We start from the raw sequence: 26,671 nt of genomic DNA, 5'->3' as shown, positions 1-26,671 counted from the left end.
ATAAAACGAATGATTAAAAAAAAAAAAAAAAGGAAGCAGAATATGTAATATGGTAGACATCGGTCACTGAGTCTTAAGATCTGTCTGGCCCAATAAACAGAAATAAGTGAAGGCCCCTCTCCCAGAGAAGTGGCCTGGTAGTAGCTTTGTTATGGTGGGCTGGTGGTTCTTTAGATGCTTGTTGGCATGAGCAGCCTCCACCAACACTTCTGTTCCCTTATATCTTGTGTGAATATGTACCATACATCCATGTTTACTTGTAAATGAAGTGAACGTTTACATTTGCTATTAGACTCACTAACTTTAAAGACTGCCAGATACAAAACAATCTGTAAGCAATTACCCTGATTATCCTGTTATCCATTCTGGGAAAGACTCAAAGTTTTAATGCACAAATTGCCTAATGTATCTTGGACACTTTGATAATAACCTCATAAGTCATTTTTTTCTACTTCCAGGATACAATTTCCACAGTAGATCCACACTGAGTGTCTTGCTAATTTACCATGCTACAAAGAAGAGATTACTACTACTTCAGGTTAACAAAGCAGATCATACATATGGCAGCATTTAATAGTAAGTCTCGATTTTGTTAGTGAATTAATATCCCCACAAAGTCTAACCTTTCTATGGATGCAATCCATTTTGACAGTTCAGATAGTTTTAGGGTTGACATATAAAAGCAAGTTGCATAAAGGCATTTTTTAATCTACTTTACTCATACTCATATGCAATCACATACTGTACATTGTTTTCATAGGTTGATCCACTCACTGCCAGCATTTATGAAGAGTGAACAGGTTAGATTAGTGACAACCACACGTTCATTGCTCACAGCTATTCTGCTGAAAATGTTCATGAGAAAATGTGATCCACCTAATCTGCTCAGCTACTAAAAATTTGTAGAGTAAAAAATATTGTTGAAAGTTTCCAGTAAGTAGGTGAGTAGTTACAATACTAAAAAATATTGAAAAGAAGTAGATGTGTAAATACAGACCACTTTTTGGTTACATACAGACTTACACTAACTGGAACACTAACAGAAGAGTAGTAATAATATTCTGCATTTTAATAGGGAAAAGTTATCTGTAGGTTTTAGGAGAACCTACAGGACAAGTCTAACACCATTAAACTTAGAATCTTAGCTGCTTAGTGTTCAAGGCTTCATGGTTTGGAGGTCTGTATCGTGTCTAATGTGTTTGCACCACCAATGTTAACACAATATTACTTGATATTAGCAGGAGTTCTGTAGGTTATAGGATCATAGAATTATAGAATCATTTGAGTTAGAAGGGACCTGTAAAGGTCATCTAGTCCAACTCCCCTGCAATGAAATGGGACATCTACAGCTGGAATGATACCACAGGTGCAGTGAAGTGAATACAGATCCATTAAAATGTATGAATTATGTATTAATAACAAATTAAGGAACTTACTAATTTCCTTCTACATTCATCTAAATAGAATGAATACAACAGATGCAGGAAAATAGTCTCAGCTACAGATGTAAGGAATTCATTTTATTAAATTTTTTTTTTGTATTTTCAGTTTTACTCCAGCTTAATGATTCTTCCTGTTTCAAAAATTTAATTTAATTGATTACATAAAGTTTTATTTTGCCAAATGAACAGCCTCCCAGATGTTATTTCCACGTTTAAATTTAAATAACTCTGGCCTGTTTTCTATAAGATTTCTTAGTTTCATGTTTCCTTTTTCAGAATACCCATTCTTCTACAATCTGTTGAAATGTTGTATTGCAGAAATGGAGAAAAGAACACAAAACAAAAACACACAAAAAGAATCAGCAATAGGACTTCAGAGGTAGAATTGAGGAGACGCTGCTACAGTCTTGTCATGAGACATATCGAAGTGCAATACTAACAAAATTCCAATTCCCTTGGCATTTTCGTGCAATTGCATTGTTTGTTGACTGTATAGGCTTGTTTCTATGAATGTTATATTATTATCCTCACATGTTTTGCATGTGGAATATAGGTGTTTATAGGCCCATTTATGGATTTTAGAAGAGAAGCACTCATGGTAAGACACTGTCACTGAAGATTAGAAATGTAGATGTTTCCTTTGTGGGAGAGATGTAAGAGATGGGAGATTGCTATTCAAGGTCCTCCTCCTTCTTTCCTCAGAAAACTGGATCTACATGTAAGATAAGTATAGATCTGATCAAGAGACAGTTACGACCTAAAAATCCGAATACCTCAGCAGTATGAAGGTTTCAGGTGGTTGTGCAAGTGGAAAAACATTCATAGTTCTGGCAGCCAAAGAGGGGCTAAGGATGTTTCAGAGAGGTATAACTGTGGCATGTGGCTGCCTATCTTTTGTCTCAGTGTGTCAGTGACTATAGTACTATTATTGGTGTCTTTATATTGGCAGGTTAGGAGCAGTCAAAATGCAATTATGCTTCTTTTCCTTAATTAATTGGTGCTTCTCCATATTGTTCCAATTTCTAATCTTTCTTTTGCTATGGCTCAGACATTTTGTTTCTCATTTCTTTACTGGATGCCTGTGTTTTTACCTTGTACCTAGGCTAACCTCCTCTATCTCACTGTACATTTAATCCCTTTTCTCTTACTATTGTCAGTGCATATGTTCTTTCCAAGCCATGTGCATACCCAATCACAGCAGATGATCAGTTACCCCAAGCAGGATGAAGCTTTTTAGCTTTCTACATAATTTCCTAGCTACTGCTAATTCCTTCATTGCTTTGTTTTGCTCTGATATTTCATAGAACAGTTTATACACTGTAAATTTCCTCCTGCTTCCCTTCCAATTAAGCCACCATCTGTTATGCATTATCCTCAAATGTTATTTGCGGTCCAACAAACTTCCACTACAAAATACGGGCAATTTCCCTTCATTTTCTTCTTCACTCCAGATATGGCTCTCTGTAAAACATGTTTGCAGCTGTTTGACGCCTTCTCAAAAGTCTATCTGCTTGTTCAGGGATTTATCTGCAATTTCTTCTCTTTCTCCTTCACTCAGTTTTTTGTTCTTTCACTCTCCTTTTTCTTTCCAGCATGAAATGGCAAGGAAAAAGTGCTCCCACTGCCCCTCTGCAAGGATCTGCTACTCATTCCTCCTCTTCTATTGACATCAAGTCAGATATGAGAGCAGGCATCCTTACAGCTTATGTTATGAGCTCTCTTGCCCACTCAGCTACTTTGGTGAAACACAACACCTTCCCAGAAATATATAGAAATGTATTTCTATATTTTAACATATGCTTCAATAGAACATCTTCCCTTGCAAGTGTGACTCTTCATTTAATCTCATCTGTTGTAAATACTGACTTTCATTTAATATTTAAGGCATCTGTTCCATAGCTTTTCATTTTGTCATTTCTAAGTGAATGCTATCAATATCCGTGCAGCTGTGGTTTTCCCTCTGTTAAAGAATACAGATGTGACAGTGTCCAAAACTGTGTGATGGTGTCCAACATTTTCAAAGTGTTTCTGTAGCCATCCAGACAACAGGAAGAATCAGTATCACCATTCTCCCTATCATTATTCTTCTTGTTTTTATATGAAAATTCACTATTTCAATTTCACTAATTCTTGTTTACGTCTGGTAAAACATTACTTGCAGAATCAGTTCAAAAGATTATTCCTTGGACCAGCATATATTCTGTGAGTTATTTCTATCCCTGTATTACAGATGGTATGCAACTTCGTCACAGGTTTCACTAACTAGAACAGATTTCTTTCCCTCTTTTAATCTATATGTGGCTTGTTCTCCTTGGCTTTTTATCAGTGGCCTAAACCTTGATGTTTTCTTTATGTCACCTTTCCCTCATAGCTTTCTGTTACATATTTTATCCCTTCTTAAGCATCAGATCCAATCACCCTTGGTATGGACATCTTTAGTTAGCCAACAGATAGATGCAACTTCCTCTCATAGCCAGTGCTTCAGATTTAAAGCTGTAGTGGGGATTGAAGGCACTATATCATGTAGTTTGACCTTTTCCTACCTTCTGTGGGCTCAAGGCAAATTTCAGCTTTTCATTTTTCTTCAGCGACTAGGACACTATCAAACTTGTCTATTGAAAAGGATTATTAGAAGAAAACTTTAGAATTCTTCCAATTTGGTTATCTTAAACCTCTCTTGTATTCTGAGCACATTCGGAGGGAATGCATTTATTATACAATAAAATTATTTGAATGTGTCCTTTCTCTGGTTCTGTTGCTGTATGGTGATTATGTCAGAAACTCGTTTCTTATTTTCCCAAAGATAAATGCATTACAGAAAATATATACAACACCAACAATACAGATGGCAGAGATTATGTGTTAAAAGAAAGTTAGATTTCTTCTCGTTACTTCTGAGTTTCCAAAGGGAAATGCTGTTGAAAACCTTCTAAAAAATCATAGAATAGTAGAATGGCCTGGGTTGAAAAGGACCACAATGATCATACAGTTTCAACTCCCTGCTATGTGCAGGGTCACCAACCACCAGACCAGGCTGCCCAGAGCCACATCCAGCCTGGCCTTGAATGCCTCCAGGGATGGGGCATCCACAACTTCCTTGGGCAACCTGTTCCAGTGTCACCACCCTCTATGTGAAAAACTTCCTCCTAATATCTTACCTAAATCTCCCCTTTCTCAGTTTAAAACCATTCACCCTTGTCCTATCACAAACCACCCTTGTAAACAGCCAACAATTTAGCTGCCATTAAAATTTTAGATTATAAAGAGAATTATCTTAGAATAATGACAGTAGAATAAAGAACAAATAAGTCCTCATACGAAAGTGGTAATTCATCTAACATTAGGAAGCCTTTTCATTTGTGTTTATTCAGTATTTTCAGAACATATCTGACACCCTGAGGAAGTACAAAAATTCCAAAAAGATATGGCACAACAATGAATTAATATGGTTTTATGTCATATGGCTATTTAATAACTGAAATTAGAATTGTGATTGCAATAGGTGGGATTTTGAAGATAGATCCCAAGCACTGTAAAAAGACATTCTTGCTGCCCCCTGATTTATAATCTGGACAAATTAAAATCCTAATTTATAACAATCACTTTTCTCCACTTTGCTGAATTTTTCAATGGCTTTCGTAGAAATATTCCCCCTCCCAGTATTCTTGGAACCTTAAAAAAATAATAAGGTTTCAATAAAGTGAGAATTTCTGTTCCTAGTGAAGTCAGTGGCAGAAGTCCTGTGTTTTCAAGATATATTGAAATGGAGTACAAGCACAAGAGCTTTTACCAGCTCTATTTAAATCCAGCACTTTCATGTTTTGTAACTTCTGGTCATAAGTCACATCACAGAAAATAGACTCAAAACTAGCCTTCACTTACTCTCTATTAACTGCATTTCAGAAAAACCTGGGTTGCTTCAAGTCACAGTAACTGTGTGAAGCCAGTGTGAGACGGCAGATAAAAAATAGTTTCACCGTAGTCAGCTTAAATTTCTAAAGAAAAAAGTAATTCCAGAGAGGTAAACATAGATTTGTCTTTTAAAAGATGCCCAAAGAGGGCATTTTCAAACAGCACTTCTTTCTCTTCTCTTTTTTTCTCCTCTCCTTTTTTTTCGCTTTTGAGTTCCTTTGAGAACTCAAAAATGAACCTATTTTTGCTCTGGAAAACATGTTTTTAAAAAGTTGCCAGGAAACAACGGGCCTTTAATGTCAATTTCTTTTAAGCTGTGGGCATGTTCACATAAATGTATACTTAGACTGCGCTGAACTTCATGCCATCTTTGAGCTGCAGCAGCAGAGGGAGGGGTGACAGAATGGTTCATATTAAGGTAAGTTTATGTGATTTCTGAGGGCTGTAAAACTGTCAAATAGAACAAAATAACTGGATTGTTCCAGTAGTCACAGCTGCCTCTATAGAAATATATCTGAGGAGACAAGGAACCAAGCTTTCTTGCTTCTGCTTGTCGATTTGGGGCTACTGCAGTTGGGCTTGAAACTAGACAAGTAAATTGTTAGACAGACTTATTGTTTATCTTCAAAAAAATGGCAAGTGAGTTGCAATGTTTTGGCCATTTTCATGAAGCATGTGAGTTAGCACAGTGTTTCACTAGAGGAAACCGGTTCCAAGTCCAGATAGAAGTTTAACAACACTGTCCGTAATCTCATATTCCTCCCTTCATTCCTGGCTTCAGTAACTTACTCATGGCTATGTAGTGATGGGCAACATATTCTGACTCCAGAAGAATAATGGTATATTTATTTAACTGTCCCTAGCACCAGTTGATTCCAAAGTTATAATCAAAGCCCAAAGCTGTGGCCAGGACTTGGGATCAAGTCCCACTGAGCCCTGCCTCTGAGATGTTTTGCAAGACTGCTTGCATATTATTTCTGACTTTAAGATAGACAATGTAGAACCATTTTTTAGGGAGTCCAAGGCTCCAACTACCTTTCTCTAGGGCAGATGGGAGAGCAGTACAAGAATTATTATTATTTTTTTTCTAGATTATGTATCCATGTTACTGAATATTCATTTTGCTATTCAAAACACCATCCTTTTTACCCAACAACTTGTATGTAGGCAATACAAACAGGCTATCTATTTTGTCCTCCAAGACATGGTCAGGACCACAGTAAATGCAGGTATATTAATTTCACAGAAACCAGGTATAATTAGAAAACCTTCACATCAAAGCAGGAGCATGAGGCATGCTAATGTATCTGGGAACATTTCAGCAGAGGAATAAAGCATTATCTGTTCAGTGTGTGATAAAAAGACGTCTTTGGCTACCTGGTGACCTCCTGAAGATCTTGTTTTACCAGTGAGATGATGCCTCTCCTGAGGCAAATATCCCCTGCAGGGGTCTGTCACTCCATAACTTAGACATGTGACAAAAGACATGCTTTTTGATAAATATCAGAGTACATGTTTCTTGACAGGTGATATAGCAGGAGTTCAGACAGGAATATGCAAGTGGACTGAGAAAAAGGTAGGAGGTAGGATAAGATGGTTGAGGCTGCAATGAAAAACCCTGTTCTCCTGCTTGCTGTGCTGCATCCTGACTTCTATTCAGATCTCAGGGAGTCCCTGGCCAATTTTTGTGGGGTGGCTCGTGATCCCTTCTTCTTTCTGGATAATTTCTTCACTCTCTTCCTGCCTCTTGCAGTCTTCCAAAGTGTAATGCAAGTGACAGCCTAGACCTGAAGCTGATTTCTCTGGTGTTCATATCCCCCAGGTATGTCCTTCTGCTTCATGTGTGGCTCAAAAAGAAAATATCATATTTCAGTTTCTTATGTCTCTGTGTTTGGGAACCTAATGCACATTTATATATCTTTGGAGGTCCAAAGCTTTCTATATATTATGTGCTATGAGTGTTCAGCACACTTTCATGTTAAAGGCCCTTGCCGTTGTCCAGACTTTTCTCACAGAGCACTCTGAAGGCTTTCTGAAAGCAGACATCAGACATGTCCATACCTCTGGGGAGCGGCTGCCTTCCCTTTCCCATCTTTGTCACTTCTAGGGATTTCCAACCTCAGAAAAAAATGATCAGGAAAGATGTGCTGCAAAGAGGGAGCATATATTTCACTTAGTACAGCTGTGAGCAAAAGAAACCCATTGCAAGTTTACCCAGACTTCTTGCTTCCCAGATGTTGCACATTTATTATTATATCACATTTATCTTCCAAAGAAATGCACCAATAAACACATGTATTAAATAGGATTGTTCAGAGGAGGAAAACTTGAAAAACGTTTTTCATTTGTATGAGATGTTAAAGGTAAACCATGAAAAAACTCTGAGAAAAAATGTGATTACAGCATGTACTGTGATAAACTTCAGAATTAAAAAAAATAACAGTAAAAAATGTACAACTGTTAAAAGATGTAAGCAACATTGTCCAAAAAAAAAAATTGGAAGAAGTTTGTTTTTAAATTACCTGTTTCTATGTGCAGCTCATTACTGAGCTGCTTTGACACAAATTTGTGTTATCTTTGTCAACACAGTCTGTTTACAATTTGAACACTTGTACCAAGCGATTTGTTCAGCTATAAAAGTGAATTTGTGACAGAACAGTCTCATTGCAAATGGATGCAACCTTGGTGGCTTCAAAGAAGTTGTGTCTCCTTGTAAGAGAAGCTAGATTGCCATGGTAAGCCTGATTGTTATTTATATGAGAATCTGTATTATTCTTACCCACCCTGTCAACATTCAGAGGCTGGAAGTAGAAATGAGTTATTTTCATATCCATTTGAAAACCCATTCACAATCTTTTCTTGTTGCTAAAGGATTATGTGGATAAAACCAACTCCACCTTTCAATCTCTTCCCCTATCTTTTGCTTAAGCAGTTTCTGAGGGTTATGTCCTGCTATACAAGGGGCTGTGGAGGTGAGAGGTTGGAACACAGATGTTTTTTGACTTTTTAAAGTTGGGATGTTTTGAAAGTTCTCCTTGCAAAGAATGTTGAAATCTCAATTTTTGGTCTTAATTCAGCACATGACTGAATGTCATCAGAAATCTACGCAGAAAATGGATTTTGGTTTGCAGATGGAAACAGAAAGAATAGATACATTTTTCATTCCAGGCAAATAGATGAAGAGCAAGTCATTCAAAAGAGAAGGACCTCACAAAACAATGTCAAATTCAACCTTATCTCTAAATGCATCAACCTTATACACACAGCAGAAAAGAGCCCTTGCTAAAGTCATAGTGCTCAGTAGTATGTGCTCACACTGATTTCCCATAGGCCATTCCCAACCATAAGAATTACAGTATTGCAAAGATTTCCAGAAATTGAAGACTTCTGGTCAGGGGATGGCCCTGTGTTGCCCTGAGTGCTATGAAGGAGAAACCCTCACCATTTCCCTGAGTCTGTGAAGCAATTTAAGAATTTGTGCCACTATCAGGTCATTGTTTTGCAGGGAAGCTCTCACTCTCCAGAACTCTCTGCTAGAAGAAAAGAATCCATTTCTCCCTTTAAATCTCACCTTATATATATATATATATATAATTTACCTCTGAATCTCTCCGCAACATTTGAGATACCATAAATGAATGGTACTCTAGTAGATATAAATGAAAGTGAAGTACATACCATATTTTTATGTCTATTTTCCAGGTTTTTCAGAGGAAGATGATCCAATCACCTTAGCTGACAGTCAGTGACTAATGTTATAAAAGATGACTTTCTACTTATACAGGAGTTTGTAGGTTATGCTGTGTACCAATTTTTTTGGTATTGCTGAGTAGAATGGATTCCAAAAAGCTGTCAGCATAGCATCAAAAATGGGAAGGGCACAAATAGGGCCTGTGCAGGATCCACAGGGCTGAGTGGATTTTCACTGCTTCCTCCTTCAAAATTATTTTTCCGTTTTCTGTTCTGAGAAGAAAAACATTTGGGAAAATCTGCCTCTGCCTTTCCACCTCCCACTCTGACTTCAGTGTAATGGGAATACAACAGACATTTGGCAGCTCTCATTGTCTACAGCAAAGCTGATGAGGAAGCTGGTTTCCATTAGGCTTGAACTTCTCTTTCAAAAGATGTATAAACAGATTTTATTTGAAGTCTTTCAGTTTGCTTTGCAAGGATGTAGATTGAGATTTTCTGCAAAGTAGTGTGTCCACAGTGTGCAGACAGCATGGGTACACACTAAGCACATCAAGAAGCTGCATTTCTGGGCTTCTTTATGCACTGATGGCAAGAATCTCACAGAGCTGCAACAGCCCAGACAGCACTGCTGAAACATTGTCACAGGTGCGAGTTAAACTACCTGAATAATCACAGACAAAGGTAGTAGCAAAAGCGGTTTATTGTAGAAAGATGATGTAAAACTGATGCTTAACAAAGCCAAAAGGTAAGGCTCAACTTTTTACTTACTGTACAGAAGATATAATCATGACAAACAGTTGCCAGTACAGGATCTTAATGGACTGTGGTACAAGTTACGCATGATATTGCTCATTTGCCAAGGCATGCAATTAGTAAGGGGTCCTTCAACCTCAAGAAGCATGGCTGGGAGTCTTACCAACTCAAAGAGAGACCACCACTGCACATCCAGCCCCTGAGCAGCAAATACTCAGAACAAGCTCACTCAGGTTGTCATATTCATGGGATAAAGCGGTTGGTTCACAGATGACAAAAGATGAAAAAGGTAAGTATAAATGTCTTGTACCCATACCTTCTTTTGCTTTTTCTATAAATTAGTCTTGGAAGAACTTCCTGCTACTTATGTGTTTATTGTATGACTCAATTCCTGGTTTCCAAGCCCATGAATATTAAGGCACAAGATGCCACCTGTTCAAAGAACAGGTCAGAATTAAGGAAATTCATGACCTGGTCAGTGTCTAGGTTTTTATTATCTTTAGGTTCTGAACAAAATTATCGTTAATTTGGTCAAGGAGTAGAGCACATCCATCACGAACATGCACATAAGATGCATACACAGACAGATAGTTAACATGCATGTGTGTGTATGTAAGTGCTTGTGTTTGCACATACCATACATACAACAAAACTGTCACACTCCTCAAAATTTCTTTGTTAAATGCAGATTGAAAGAAACATGACTTTTCTTTGAAATCTAGGTACTGATTTATTAAAGTTAAAAATATGTAAGGAGTGACTTTATGTTAATTGGAGGGGAAGAAGTTGAAGTCTCATTTTTATTCATCGTTTTCTGTTTGAAAATTGCAATTTGTGTATTAGAAGAATGTATATTAAAAGAACGTTTCTGAAAATCTCAAACATTTTGAGGATGGTTACCTGCATGCTATTCAACCATCAGTGCAGCCCAACACAAGAGGCTCATACAAAGGCTTAACTTCTCATATGGTTTGCAGACTCTGCTATAAGTACAAAGCAGAGAGTTCTTTGTCATTTCTCAGCTTTCTCAGAATAACCTCTAGATCTAAAACAAAAAAGAAGCGAGTGGGCATGAAGAATTAAATTGCTCCCTCTTATAAATTTCTAGTCTTCTCAAATGGTAGTTCTTCTCTGAGGGAAATGATCTGACAGTTTATTGAGGAAGTCTTGAGAAATTTCCCTCCGATATATTTTCCAGCTAAAAGAGATGTTATAGAACCTACCAAACTTAACTGAAGCTCACACTTCTCTGTTTAAAAAAAAAGGGGGGGTGGAGTTTTGTTTACTGTTTGGGTTTTTGTGGTCATTTGATATCAAATTCTACAGTCCTTTCTTGGACTTGGGCATCATTTAGTCCTTTCTCAGTCAGCATTCCCACTGAAGTCAACAAGAATTTTGATGAAAATAGGGTCTTGATAAACATTGCCAAATAATTTAGGTGTGATCTATATATCATGGGAAAAGATGGTAGAGGGTTCTAACAACTGCAAAATAGATGTGTTGTGTTTAAACACAATTCCAGTAAAGATTGAGTAACATTTGTAAATCCACTGTCAGTAATAGCTTCTTAGTAATGAAAAGTGTTTCAGATATTACTCTTATGTTCTGACTTTATGAGACAGAAACCATGCCAGTTTATAAACCAATTCATACATTTTCTTGCAGTGATGTTGCGGTATTTAAATGAGCCCATTTTTGCTTTCCCAGTCTGTAGAGATCATCACACTACCCTGTGCCTGTTCTAGACAACTTTTTTTGCAGGAAACAACTTTTTTTGAAGTGATTTTCCTTGTTCATTGAATTATTTTCATGTACAAATGATAAAAAAATCTTTTTAAAATTTATGCCTGGAATTAAGCAAGTGTGGAAGTGGTTTAAATTGCTAAGATGTATATCAAAGTTTCATCTATCTCTAAATTCTTCTGAAAAGCTGCTTGAATTTTGAGATGAATGAGATAATTTGAGTCACCAATAGCAGATGATCACAAATTGAAAATCTCCTGAAGAACACTGAAACCTCAAGAGGCCACAGAACACCTAAACTGCACCTTTGAGAAAGCATCAATCACAAAGCTGTTCCTTGCACAATGGGATAAACTTTTGTCATCAAAAGATGACAACCTTATTTCCTAGAAAACAGAAGGGAGGAACAAATGGATGTTTAACATCCTATGCTCATATCATGACAGAAAAATTGTTCAGTGAAATCCCCTCTGCTATGTGACTACTAAAATTGAATCTTTCCTTCTAATAGAGAAGGAAGGCTAAAAAATACTCTATCAAGAGTTTCATCCACTTTTTCACTGGAGAAATTTCCATCTGATCCCCACTCAAGTCAATGAACAACTTAAGCCAAAACAAGATTCAAGAATCAGTATCAGAAGAAATGCTGGCAGGATCATCAGTTCATTTTACTTCACCTGTAAAGCAGTAATTTTCCCCCGTATTTTAAAGCAAAATTATACTTTAAACATGAAATTATATATCAGTGGGATCTAAAAATCTGGATTTGCAAACTATTGGCAAAACTCATGAGCATTAAGTGTCTTCTTTCAAACCCTTTTTGAACATTGGTTTTGAGGAACAGGCTGGCATTATATTTCCATTTTCTTTGGGTAACACTTGAGTCAATTATAAATTAACCTGACTTTCCAACATTTCCAGAAAACATTTCATAACAATACACAAATGAGAAATACTCAAGAATCTTGATTTTCATAGAGGCACTCTCAGGGGCTAACCATGATATTTCTTCCAATCCATTTTATTTCATTACCACTTCCTATTGGCCTCCCCACTGGAAAGCAGTATCTTATTAGATGCTAACATTTTTTCAATACATCTGATACTCTTTCCCTTTAGAGTAAATGAATGTTTGGCCATAAGCCCTCTGATGTATTATTTCTTCTTTTTTATTTTTTTTTCCCCAGCCAAATGAGCACCAGTATAATTCAGAATGTCACCTAAGGTAATTTCCCTAATTTCTTCCTTCTCTGGTACAAAGTTGAAAGTAATATTTTGTATCAATTAGTCACATTTAATAGAAAAGCCTGTTACCACAGCAGTACTAGCTGGTAATTTGCTAGTGTATTTCATGGCTGGGGTGACCTTAGTGACCATGAAGGAATTGCAAAAAATAACCATATGAGTCATGTTAAACAGAAGTAATCTACAGGGAAAACGAGAAGTAGATTTCTTCCCTATTTTTTTTTTCCACTATTTTTTAGCATGTTTCCACATTACCTTGAAGACATAGTGGCAATATCTTATGGCATTTAATTTCGCTTTTCCCAGAATAGTACAATGACTGATGCATGTTTGGTCTTTATTGCAGTCAGTTGAATTATCTGTCTGCAGACACTGAGGGGTGCAGTGGATAGTAAATATTAATTAATAAATACTAATATTAATCAGGGGTGGATGCTATTAACAAGTGAAAAGCTGCATTTCTCATTAACAGTCAAAAATAAAATAAGCTTTTCAATAAATATATCCCCCAAAATATAGGAAGGCTGCTCCAAAAGTAGTGCCTCCTATGTTGTTATGTAGTCTCTCAACATCAGAGGTGAATATTAGTAGTATGCCAGTAAAGGTTGAACCTTCCCACCAATACTCCATAACGTTTTGTTGCCATGTGACAGATGGTAGTGGAGGGGCAGTCTGACACAATGGCATCTCACATGAACGTGCAGATGAAGCAAAGGTACTACTGAATTCTTCTATGTGGAAGAAGCACCTACTGATATTCATCAACTCTTGCTGAAAGCTGATGGAGACCAAACAGTGGATGTGAGCACAGTGATGTGATGGATGTGGCACAGCAGTGACAACAACAGGAAAGATAAGCCATCTTTTGGACAGCCATTAAAATCTGTCAAACTATGAAATGAAGAGCGTCTCAATCAGCTCATCTGTGCAAATCATCTAATGGTGGTGACGGTGTTAGAAAATAGTGTTCTGTAAATGAGAATTCATTCTATCAAGCAGTGCTATTGTGCTCTTTTCTGTAGTTTCCATAGAAAAAAGTAGGAGGCGTTATTTTCAGAGCAACTTATGTAATTAAAAAAATTTCTTCTGCCAGTTAAAAGGTGTAGTCAGATCTTTGTTTATTCATTTTACTTCAAGTCATTGGGATGTGAGAACAGTGATACGAACTAGTTTTGTTGTTGTTGTAAAAAAAGCAGTCTTACTTCATAGTTGTTTGAATCAAATGCAGTTTTTCTGTGAATTACCAGTGTTATCTTCAAAATAAGTTTTAGGATTAATGTCTGAGAGAAGGAGAATTTATCATTACTACAGGAAGGATCAAATACATGAGAAAAATATAAAGCTGAAATGAAGATTTTCGAGCAGTCACCTTTAGTACAAGACAGAAATGATATGCATGCTTCTGCAGATACATTTTCTAGATTTAATAATTGTTCTTGATTTAAAACTCTATCCAAGGATTATACGAGATCATGACTGCATAATAAATGGAAAAAAGGTGCAGGATCGAAGATAAGAAGCACATGCAAAGCAAGAAAGCAACCAGTTGTGTGTTGTACTATGTGGTGCTGAGAAGTAGTTCTCTATAGTAGTACTGATCAGAAAAGTCAAATTTCACCATAGATTTTCCATTTAAATCCTCTTAGGCTGAAATAGATACTGTGATCACACGCAATATTTTCTATCATGCCTCAGAGGAATCATCTGTCCACAATGAAAAATGATCAGGATGGACTGTTTTCAGTTTAGGCCAAGTAGTAGATCAGTATTGTAAGGTTTTAGCTCCCTCATTTTTCTTCTCCACTGCCTCTGTCAAATAAGTTACTTTTTTTGGCAAACATGCGTACTAGAAAGAGCAGAGCAGGCATCCAGTGTGAAAAGTGTCAAAATTATCTGTCTTTTCAAAAGAGGATGACTTTCCATCTGTTTCTGTGTCACTTGGTATATTTACTTGGGTGCCAAGAAAGGAAAAGACTTCATAGAATCATATCACGGAATCGTAAGGGTTGGAAGGGACCTCCAGAGATCATTGAGTCCAACCCCCCTGCCAAAGCAGGTTCCCTACACCAGGTCACACAAGTAGGTGTCCAGGCGGGTCTTGAATATCTCCAGAGGAGGAGACTCCACAACCTCCCTGGGCAGCCTGTTCCAGTGCTCCGTCACCCTCACCTTAAAGAAGTTCTTATGCACATTTGTGTGGAACTTCCTATGCTCCAGTTTCTGGCCATTCCCCCTTATCCTGTCTCCACACACTGCTGAAAAGAGTCTGGCCTCACCACTCTGCCCCCCACACCTTAGATATTTATAGACCTGGATCAGGTCCCCATTCAGTCTTCTTTTCTCAAGATTAAATAGACCCAGTTCACTTAGCCTTTCTTCATAGGGGAGATGCTCCAGGCCCTTCACCCTGTCTTTTTTGTACTGGGGAGCCCAGAACTGGACACACTACTCCAGATGAGGCCTTACCAGGGCAGTGTAGAGGGGGAGGATCACCTCCCTTGACCTGCTGGCCACACTCTTTTAATGCACCCCAGAATGGCATTGGCCTTTTTGGCCACAAGGGCAAACTGCTGGCTCATGGCCAACCTGTCGTCCACCAGGACGCCCAGGTCCCTCTCTGCAGAGCTCCTCTCCAGCAGGTCATCTCCCAACCTGTTCCAGTGCATGCAATTATTACTCCCTAGATGCAAGACTCTACTCTTGCTTTTGTTGAACCTCATCTGATTCCTTACTGCCCAGCTCTCCAGCCTGTCCAGGTCTTGCTGAATGGCAGCACAGACTTCAGGCGTGTCAGCCAATCCTTCCAACTTCATATCATCAGCAAACTTGCTGAGGGTAGCCAGTATCCCCTCATCAAGGTCATTGATGAAGGTGTGAAACAAGACCAGACCCAGCACCAACCCCTGAGGAACACCACTAGTGACTTCTCCTTGCATTTCAGACAGCGAATGTGGCACTTGATCTCCTCTCAAGTGTCACTCTTCTACCAGAAGAGCTCAGCAAGGAAGGGAGGTCATGCAGATGTTACAGGAGAATACTAAATCATCTTCAACAAAAGCAGCCTCTGATTGTTCAGTTGGCCTTATTAAAGTTTGTATTTATGTTACATCCAGGGATGACGGAGCAGATTCTGATAAGGCAAGTAATAACTCAACTGATGATGCCTCAGCACCACAGATAACACTATATCTCCTACGAGCTGGCAGTCATCAAGACATTGTTTGAGGTTATGTAGGATATAAGATGACATTGGAGAACTGCCTTATCTAACTATGATTCTCATCAAATCTTTTACTGTAGTTTATAAAACTGTTATTTGTAGGCAGACCACAACGCTACAGGCAGGCTTCAATTTTACTGAAAAAGAGAAATTTTCAACTGTAATTCAGAGGTACACAGAGATATTTTACTCTCCAAATTTTTTATTTTCTTTCCCAGAATTACAATTTCAACCCCAAATAAGGCATTTGTACTGTGAAACAATCTATCATATATCCATATAGTCCTCTCATTGTAAAAAGGTAGGATCTCATTGTTTTAGGAATCAGAATTCTCTTGCTCTGATACCGAAGAGAAAAAGACAAGCAAATATGAGTAAGAATGCAGTGAAGATCAGGGGAACAGAAAAAATAGATTCTATAGGGTTTATCTGAAATAAATAGATCTTATAATAAGCATGTACTCAAAAAATGTGTTCATAACTGACTAATCACAGAGAAAGCAGAAGGCTGTGGGTGTTATCATAATAATTTTCATGTAAATGAATTCTCGAGAATTGGATAACTTTAATCACTGGTTTTACATTAATTTAGTAGAAAAAATAGATTTATGGCCTCAACTAGAAAACACTAACAGAATTAATCACCTATGACCTATCCTTCAAGGATAGGCAGAGACAGCTGGGGCTGTTTGGCCTGGAGAAGAAAAGGCTGTGAGGTGATCTGATAGTGGCCTTTCAGTATCTGAAGGGGAGCTACAGGAAAAAACAGGACAGACTCTTCAGCAGAGTTGGTGGTGATTGGACAAGGGGATATGATTTCAAGATTAAAGAGGGTAGATCTGTATTAGATATAAGGAAAAAGTCTTATGCAGTGAGGGTAGTGAGGCACTGGAACAGGTTGCTCAGAGATATGGTTGATGCCCCATCCCTGGAGACTTTCAAGGTGAGGCTGGATCAGGCCCCGGGCAACCTGATCTAGCTGTGGTGCCCCTGTTCATTGCAGGAGAGTCGGACTAGATGACCCTTACAGGTCCCTTCCAACTTAAAGAATTCTAAGATTTTTACCACCTCAGAAGATGAGCAAGAGCCATGCTACATAGAGCAATTTTTCTTTTTACTCTGTGCCTTGGAACAGCAACAAAAACATTACTAAGAAAGCAGTCAGTTTTTGTAGCAAAAAAATATAACTGTATCTCAACCTATCCTAGAAATAGTAATCTCTTAACTGAGGCAGTCTGAGGCCACACTCAAATACTTGTATATATATTTTTAAGAATTTGGACCAACATAATTTATAACAAATCATGGGAAAAATATTTCAATTCCTTTTTCTTATGCAACAACTCATGGTAAGTTTTCAGCAACCCTGATAAAGTTTATAACGATCTGTTAGCACTGGCTTTCCATTTTCAGAGCCAATGAGAAAAGTAAAAGTTAAGATTGGTCATATAAATAAACTCTAAGCCAAGATAAATAAAGTCTTAAAAGCTGATACAGCACATTGAATTTTAAATACCTATCTCATATACAGAGTATAATTTAAGTTCCACTTGCCTTTTACTGCACTGAATTATCTGGTTCAGAGCAAGTCCAGCCAGTGCTTTATATATCTTCAGTTGAATATGATTAAACACAAGGAAGAATGATTTCCTGAATTATAAAAAATAGACTGATGTAGTTTACAACTTTCTAAAAAAAAATGTGTAAGCATAATACTTTAGTACCTTTTTCAGGCTTTATCACCTTGTATATACATGAGATGGTAAGCACAGAGCCAACAACTTGGCTCAGCGACTGAGTCAATGATATGAATTTTGACTTATCAGAGATAGAATTCTCTTATCAGATTTCACTCTCAAATGCCATCAGAGTGTGGAAGTGAAAAGACTTCACATGCGTTACTTTCTAGACATTTGAAACTGAAAATCTGTTATTGATCTGGGGAAGCAAGATGAGACAGAGGATAACAGTTTTTCAGGGCAATCTTTCCAAAATCAATCAAAGACCTAGAAGTTTTTTCTGTTCTGTGATACAACAGAAGGCTTGAGTTTCAAAATTAGACGTCTTCAGTATGAGCATAGCAGTTCATTCTGTGCGCCAGCAAGTTAATTGCTAGCTGTGTAATTAGGTTTGAATTATACAAACAACTATTTGTACATACTAAGTAAAGCCTGGGTTTCTAAGTCTGTGTTCTCCAGAACATGCCCAGTTGTCATTAAATATATCTTAGTTTCAGCTGTGATGGAATTGTTTACTTCAGAGTATCTGTTATGATGCTATGTTTTGGTTCTAGAAGGAAAACACTGTTGATAAAACACCAATGTTTATTGTTAGTGTTAAGTAGCGTACTCAGAGCACCAGACATTTAATGCATAACCTTCCAGCACTCTGCCCCAAGCCTGTAGCATTGCATAGGGTTATTGCGACCAAAATGAAGGATCCAACATTTGGTCTGGTTGAAGCTCATACAATAGGCTTTGGACCATCAGTCCAGGTAGCCCAATCCTACACAAAGCAGATCGACACTTCCTCCCAGCTTGGTGTCACCTGCAAACTTACTGAGGATGCACTCAATCACCTTGTCCAGTACTTCAATAAAGATTCTAAACAGAACAGATCCAAATACAGACCCTTGAGGAACACCACTGTGGCCGGTTGTCAGCTGGATTTAACTCCATTCGCCACCAGTCTCTGGGCCCAGCCATCCAGCCAATTTTTTACTCAGTGAAGTACCTGTCCAGGCCATGGGCTGCCAGCTTCTTCAGGACAATACCATGGGAGACAGTGTCAAAGGCTTTGTTAAACTCCAGGTTGACTACTTCAACAAATTGCCCTCATTCACCAGGTAGGTCACTCAATCACACAAGGAGCTCAGGTTTTTTAAGCAGGACCTGCCTTTCAAGAACCCATGCTGGCTGGGTCCAATCCCCAGGTTGCCTTACACATGCCCTGTGATTCAACACAAGATGAGCCTTAAAAAATAATATCTCTCTTTCTGATACTGAAATTCTATTAATCTTTTAAAATATTATCCTGATTCTTCTTCTCAGAAGCACTCCAATTACCCCTGTCATACATGCAGACTCCTAGATGAAAATTCCAATATTTTTATTATACTTATATTACTGCCAGCAGAAGTTTTGGAGTGAGAGGAAGATTTCAAGCTCTTTTAGGGGATTAGTACATTTCTGGTGCTGTTTTTTATATAACTTATGAATAAGAATTAGAAAATGCACGTGCCAATTCCATGTAATTTGTATTTCAGTCTATACCCAAAATGACAATTTTTCCTTTCAAGTCTGTAATGGCAGAACTCCAGTTAAGTTCTATCTGAGAGAGTGAGCAGCCTAAATTTTCTCCAGACAAGCAAGACATTATGTTCAGCTTTTGCAGTTTCTCATAGTAATAAAAAAGCCACATAAATATTCAAAAATATTTTTATGAACTTCAGTGAAGTAACATCAATGAGAGAGAACTCAGATACTTGCCTGTCTGTATTACAAAAAATAATGAGTGACTGCAGACAGAAGAAGGCAAAGATTATAATCATAAATGAAGAATAATTTCTCAACATCAAACTGAGAGTGAAGGAAAGATTCTCAATAGGGACAATGTTGGCTGCTGCTACTATTTAGATAAAATATTTTTTCATATCTTTTGAGCTTTTGTTTGTGTTTTGGTTTATTTGTTTGTTTTCAGGAAAAAAAAAATACCCAGAGAACAAATAGAGAATAAAGGCAAGGCTGGCAAGAATTACATTTCTAATACAGACTTGATGAAATAGCCCTAGCTGTCATTGTGCTCTTGTTTTGGCTCTATTTACAGGTTCTGATTTGCTTATGTAAAAATTAAGAAAAGTAAATAGATCTTCAAGAGTGCATTTCCTTTATATACACACTTATGTCTGTTTCTCAGAATTTGGCCACAATTGTATTGCCTGATCCAGCTTTGTCTTTACTTCCATGTTTCCTGAGTGATGACAGTATTTCTCTCTGGAGATTTCCTTTGAATGCTCCATTAAAAACATATATCAGAGCAGCAGTCATTGAGCATATCTGGTTATACAAACATCTGCTCCAAGTAGTCAGGCTGGTGCTGATCACTTATATGGGTTCCCTCAGACTTCCTTGAGAGTGGAGACTGACAGGATAAAGTCCATCCTAGATGTGCGCCTTGACACAGAGTTATCTTTTTTTCCTGTGGAAGGGCTCTCAGAACAGCTTGCTGTCCAGGTACTGTGAAGCACAGGTACAGTGCTTTCAGCGGGAAAGACTGCAGAATCACATGTTCCTGCTGTGCACAAATGGAGTCAACTTGGATCCCACGCCAGAAATCTGTCAGGAGCTGCATTTGGCATAGCCTTCTGGCAAGCCATGCTGGTCTTTGGCATATTTTCACAGTAAACCATCAAGACCAGACATAAAGACAGTGGTATGGAAGTTTGCTTTTGAAATATCTTTCTGTCTTTATTTAAGAAATCAGGAAAGAAGCCTAGAAATTTTTCAACTGAAATCTCTCTTCTTTCTCTTACTGTTTAACCAGGTTAGTATTTAACCAGTTCCACAAAGATATTTTAATCTCCTTTGGCCATGCTTACACATTTCCAATAACATGAATAAACAACTGTCTCTCTCCCTCCTCCTCCTTTCTTGCTAGTAATATAACTAGAGAGTAAATATAGAGAAAATAAATAAATAAAAATAGAGAAAATAAACAGCATAAAGCATAAAGGAAGTGTAAAGATGTCATTACAAAAGGAAATGGTGATCTATGAATGACGGACGGAAACAGTAAACACAAAGATGTCATTACAAAAGGAAATGGTGATCTATGAATGACTGACGGAAACAGTAGACACAAAGATTGGAGAGAACTTTGTCCTGTTTTAGAAGGCTTGATTCAAGTATGGAATATTGTTGAATTTACTAATGCTTATATAATAAATGTGGAACCATTATTCTTCTAAGAAAGAATACCTTGTTTACATTTTGCAGTTTACCCATGGAAATAGAATGCAAACACATATTCTGATTAAAGATTTAAAGAAGAGCACAGTCAGCAGGAGAGAAGATGAAAGGTTTGGAATAGTGATTGCGAAATGGAATCTGTAAAGAAGTCCTTTTGTATTTGCAATCCTCAGAGTTTATCCATTGACAATTGACATCTATGTGACATATTGTGGATTGGTACTCAGAGTATTGGACATTTAATGCATCACCTTTTCTTTACTGAGAATTAAAAGACAAAATCAAAATACTAATATTATGAATGAGATTATCAACTTACATGAGTTTGACTACCATCAGTTTCTACTGTGATTATCTCACGTATCAAAATTTATTACTTGAAATGTGAAATGATGAAGAAAATGAAATTCTTAAAGAAGTGGCTTGTAAAACATGTGACTAGTAGAGTAAAATTAAAAACAAGAAAAAAAAATATTTTTTTGCTTGCTCTGATAATTAAGAATTGAAAAGAGTCAAGGGGAGAATTGGAATTGCTAAATCTCAATGTTTAGATGTCAAGTTCCAAAAGAGGTTAGAAATTATAACTGTTTAAAGCATGAGTCATAAGATGAGCAACAGCATGCTTCCTTTTACTTTAGTTAGATTTATTACAATTACTTGGGTCCTTCATCAACAAGATACTACATAAGAGAAGTAAGTTTCTTTAGGTTATTTCTACCTACATATAGACCAAAAATTAAATGCTATTTGTCTTAAACAACATCATTCTTTTCTTCTTTGTAACATAATGCTAAATACAAGAACTTAGATGATAGTTTGTGTACTCAGACCTAAAGTACCGTGAGATTCCTGATACCATTTGAAGCTAAGGAGTTGCAGTAGAGCTTTCAGTTTGCATGGAACTGAGTGCTGGATTGAGCTCTCCATGTTGCACATTTTAGCTATTTGTACAGTAGGAGGTATTCCAGTCTCCTTTACATGCCCACTATAGAATGGGCTAAACTGGACTACTACCATTCCCTATAGGGGATGGGGGAGCAGGAGAGCCTTATCCAGATTTTGAATGCACAGCTCTTGCAGAAAGGAGACAATTTCTCTTGCTGTGGATTTGAAATCACCGACCTCACTAAGATAATCACTTCCATCTTTTTGTCCAAAGCTCAAAAGTAACAAACAGATCAGCAACTCAAATTTCACTCACAAGTGGAGAAGTCCAACATTTCAGGTTTCTCCTGTATTTGCTAAGGCAGCAGCAAAAATCTCTGACTTATCAGAATAAGACACAAACCTTTTGGGTAGGAGAGAGTCTGGTTCTGAACCCCCTTTGGTTGCTCTATTAAACCTCTTATATTTGCTGTAAATTTCCACTGGATAAGAAATGGATCATGAGTCATATACACAACTGTCTATCCACCAGGCTGAGAATGTCTTGACCTTCCATATTTTTGGCTCAATATTTTTAACACAGTACAATTATAAAACATAAAAACCAGAAGAATACCACTTCTCATAGCATCACAGTACAGAATTTCCATCATTTTCTGCAATGTTTATCAGCATTATAATCACAGAGAAGAAGAAGAAACAACCAAAGTGCTACTTTTCCCTAGAGTTTCCATATGACATAAGAAAGACAGTGAATGCACTGGTCATTGTACTAACTGGATTAAGTATAATTTTATTTGTATCTGCAGTTCAGAGTCAGAACTCACAGGACACCATTTTGAAGCCTTGTATGCTGGAGATCAGATGTTTCCTACAAGACCCAGAGAAGCATTCAGTGGCTTTCTCATGACTTCTGGTATCAACAACTACTGCATAGGTGCTTGTGGCTGTGGGAGAGTGAGCCCAAAGATTCAGATGGCTCTTTTCAGTGATACAGTCCTGAAGGCTGCATTTTTTTTTTCTTTTTAAATATTTTACTGGAATAGTCGGAAGGTAAGAATCATCTTGGCTCAGAAAAGACAGCAAAACCTCTGGCAGCACTGATGGATTTTATGCTGCTCAATCAAAAGTTCATCTTGCTATTTGCATTTCTGACTCTGAGAAGCAATTGTATTAATTACCCAAATTTAAGCGTCATTCACATAGTAAACAAAAAAAATGAGATTCTGTTGTAAGATTAATACTTAGGATATAATAATACGTCCAAAGAAGGCAACCCAAAAGGTACAGGCTTTATCGTTGCCTTTTCATTGAATTCATGCTCTTGGTTTCAATGGTCTTTATAATGTTTCAGTATTAAATAAAACATTTCTACAGGATCCATGTCAAATAATATATCAGTATATTTTAAAAGGAAGTTTAGGAAGATAAAATAAACAGATTTTCATTTTCATTCACTTCAATTTCCAGTGGAACAGAAATCTAAAGTATAGCAAATATCTATAATAAATAGCAGTGCTACTAGGATTCATTTAGCTTTGAGTATGGAATACAAAGTAATTTGCCTTCTAATGCACTCTTGATCATGTTCAGATTCGTCAGCTGTAATTTTTATGTTACACTCTTTTCCTCTAAAACAGTTGATGGTTTGTAAGTTTTCTGGTTAGTTTTCTAGTTGTTTTTGTTGTTGTTGTTTTGTTTTGTTTGTTTTATTTTGTTTTTCTTTTGTGAAAGGTTTTCTATTATCATTTCCATTGCAAATGTATATATGTGTATAGTCATACAGAATTATTAGTGATAATCTTTCATTTTCATCCAAAGTGGTTGTCCACATAAAATGCATAAGATGCGAGATTTTGCAGAAGGTTTAATTACTTTGTTGCCACTTGATTTTGGCATCTTTTATAACCGCCATTTAGCAGAAGCAAACAGAATTTCTGCCTATGCACAAGACTCACTGACATCCTTTTGGAGCAAAGCTCCTCGTAAAACCCTGTTGAAGTCATGGTTTCGTAACAGTGTTCCTTGGCAGAGAATTTCTCCCACCCATTCCTTATCATGTCACAGCTATTATCTTCATCAGAGCAGGCTTAGACAATATCTTCCTGCTACTGGATATGCTTGCGTCTCTGTGTCTTATTTTACCTTGCTCGTTTTAGCAGGTTGTGTTAGCAAATGCTTTGCTTAACATTCATCTCCAACATCTCAATTTCCAAAGAAACAATGTTATCTACAGTGAACACAGCAACACTGCTGCCAAGTGCACTAGGATGAAAAATTAATCCCCAATTATGACAAGTAGTGTGGCTAAACAACTTTTAGAGCTGTTTTAAGGATAATTAGCAAGCTGCCAGTTCTTGCTCAGCTTCAGCTTCTGAAGAGAGTCAAGCTCCTCAGTCTATTTATCTTTTTGGTCTTGCAGTAATTTAACTTCAAAGTGAAAGATACATGAGTAACAAAAGCAATTTGAACAAATGGCTGTAGTCTACTCATTAGCTAGTGCTAAAATGTTTCTTCTGGAAGACTATTTCTACCTGATCACCAGTGAACCAAATCAACTTTCAACTTTTTTCACATACCTAATATAATTACATCTGCAAATGCCTCAGGTGTAAGATACAAGAGAGAAAGACCGAGGACATTGAAGCCACAGGTAACACGTTTCTAAAATTCTAATTATTGACAGCTCTTTGTGAAATGTGTAGAAGAAAGTGGGGGTTCTGGTAGACAAAAAGCTTGATGCAAAACAGCAGTGTATCCTGGACTGCACCAAAAGAGGAGTGGCCAGAGGAGTGAGGGAGATGATTATCCCTCTCTACTCCACTCTCATGAGGCCCCATTTGGAGTACTGCATCTAGATCTTGTGCCCCCTGCACAAAAAAGATTTGGACAGAGTGAAACCATTCTATGGTGTTGATCCTATGATGAACTGTCCTGAAAATAAACTGTCAGGAAACACAGGTAAGAGTCCACATAAGCTTTGTTCTAATGCTTCCTTTCAAAATACTATCAAACTTTCACTGTGAAGTTCTAAAAGAGAGATCTACATCCTAAAAAACATCCTAGTTTTCATTCAGTTGTGTAGCTTTTTACACCTTTTCAATCAAGTTTCTCAAGAGGTACACTGCAGGATAATTTTAATCATGAATGCTTACCTCTGATCACTAGGAAAATTAAAGCTTCATAAGGGAACAAATTTAGAGTATCCACTACTAGGCTTAAAAACAAGCCGGAAGAGCTCTGCAAAGTACATCTTATATTTTACGGAAGGTGCTCTTCTCTTTTCAGTTTCTTTCATAAAGCTTTTCATTGAACAAAGTTGACAAAGGAAGAAAATGTCAACCATGCAGGTATTTTTTAAAATATAGTTTACCCTGTCACATAGGTAATATTTAGACAGATCAAGAAAAGTGAAATTTTCTCAGTACCTTAGACTTAAAATTATAGGGTCCTACATTGCAACTTTTCTAGTTCTAGGTAGAAGTAATAATTATTTAATATGTATTTTTTATTTATTTATCTTTGTAAAGTTGAAAGACTTCCATGTATGTGGCTCAAGGGAGACAAAACTTTGCACAAGATCTCACCTGACACTGCTTGTATTTGCCTATCTGGAAAGCCAGTTAGAAGTAAAAAGCAGATGCAGCTCAAGAAATAGATTAAATACTACCAGGATTTTCTTTTTACTAAAACAAAGAAAGAAGAACTATGCAGACAGAATCCATTAGCATAGAAATCTTTTAATTGCTGTCAAGGAAGAAGGAAACTTCTAAAAATCAGGAGAATGAATCAAAGGAAATCAAGTACGTTATGGCATATATGTATTATTCTACAGACAAAAGAGATAAATGTGTATACAGTAGAAAGAGAACACACTGGAAATATGCAAAATAACAGACAAGAATTTCTGAAAAAATAAGTTATGTATTTTCAGAGTTCTTTCTGAATTTATTTGAAATCAGGAGGTAAAGGTGAGAACAAACTGTGCATGTATGTAGGAAAAGCTCTGCCAAATGCATCTATCACTGTAACAAATAAGAAGAACTAAAGGTCTGAACTAAGAAACAGACTCAAAAAGTGAAACAAAATGCTGGCTAGGTGATAGTGTTTCAGACATCCAGAAAAAAAACCAACAGAGTGTAGGGTTTCAGCATGGTACCCCTTACCTATTCAGAGTAGAAATAATTTTTAAGAGGCTGAAGCTCACAGAAAAAGAAATTGTGCTGGTGGAAAAACACTGTAGCCAAGTGCTAAGTAGTTTGTTTATGAGCTTATTGGAATTGAGTTTCCCTGTAAAACTGTTTAGAAGGCTTTTTGCCTTGTTAAAGGATACTGTTAGAAAGCTTCCATCAAAAGAAGAAAAAAGCATGAAGTAAATTACTATTGGTGCATGGCTGTCATATGTCGAAATAAACTATTTTCATGTTACCTCAAGAGGAAAATTAACTAAATCAATAGCAATGGCAGTTAACATAATTTCTATGATCACTACCATTCAAGTGCTAAGCTTGAACAGTATCAGAATTCAAGCTAGTTCCGTCTAGAAGTCCAGATAAAAGAATGATCTGGGGTTGAGTGCAGTAATAGAAAAATTCTGGAAGTTTTATTATTGATACATTCTACTTCTGTTAGGACAATATTTTGTAACTACAGAGTCTAGTATTAAATGTGGAGGTTTGTGGCTCTGCCTGTGGCGGGGGCGTTCGAGCTTGATTATCCTTGAGGTCCCTTCCAACCCAAGCCATTCTATGATTCTATTATTCTATGATACAGAGCAGAGGTTTTTGCCTTGTTGTAAGAAATTCTTTTAT

At 37.1% G+C, this 26,671-nt stretch overlaps 1 long non-coding RNA gene across 3 annotated transcripts in view; it reads right to left on the bottom strand.

The window, feature by feature from the left end:
- LOC104910381 overlaps positions 1-26,671 on the bottom strand; it is a 90,552-nt gene that overhangs the window by 3,907 nt on the left and 59,974 nt on the right. The window contains exon 1 of one of the 3 annotated variants that reach the window (XR_004159290.1): positions 7,416-7,760. The exons of the other annotated variants lie outside the window; for them this stretch is intronic. This is a non-coding gene — a long non-coding RNA (uncharacterized LOC104910381). Of the gene's footprint in view, positions 1-7,415; positions 7,761-26,671 lie in introns of those variants that run through there. 3 annotated transcript variants of the gene reach the window in all.

The sequence above is a fragment of the Meleagris gallopavo genome, chromosome 3, assembly GCF_000146605.3.
Source record: "Meleagris gallopavo isolate NT-WF06-2002-E0010 breed Aviagen turkey brand Nicholas breeding stock chromosome 3, Turkey_5.1, whole genome shotgun sequence".
NCBI lineage: Eukaryota > Metazoa > Chordata > Aves > Galliformes > Phasianidae > Meleagris > Meleagris gallopavo.
Note: the sequence above shows the minus strand (reverse complement) of the source record. Positions and strands in the feature narration are given on the sequence as shown.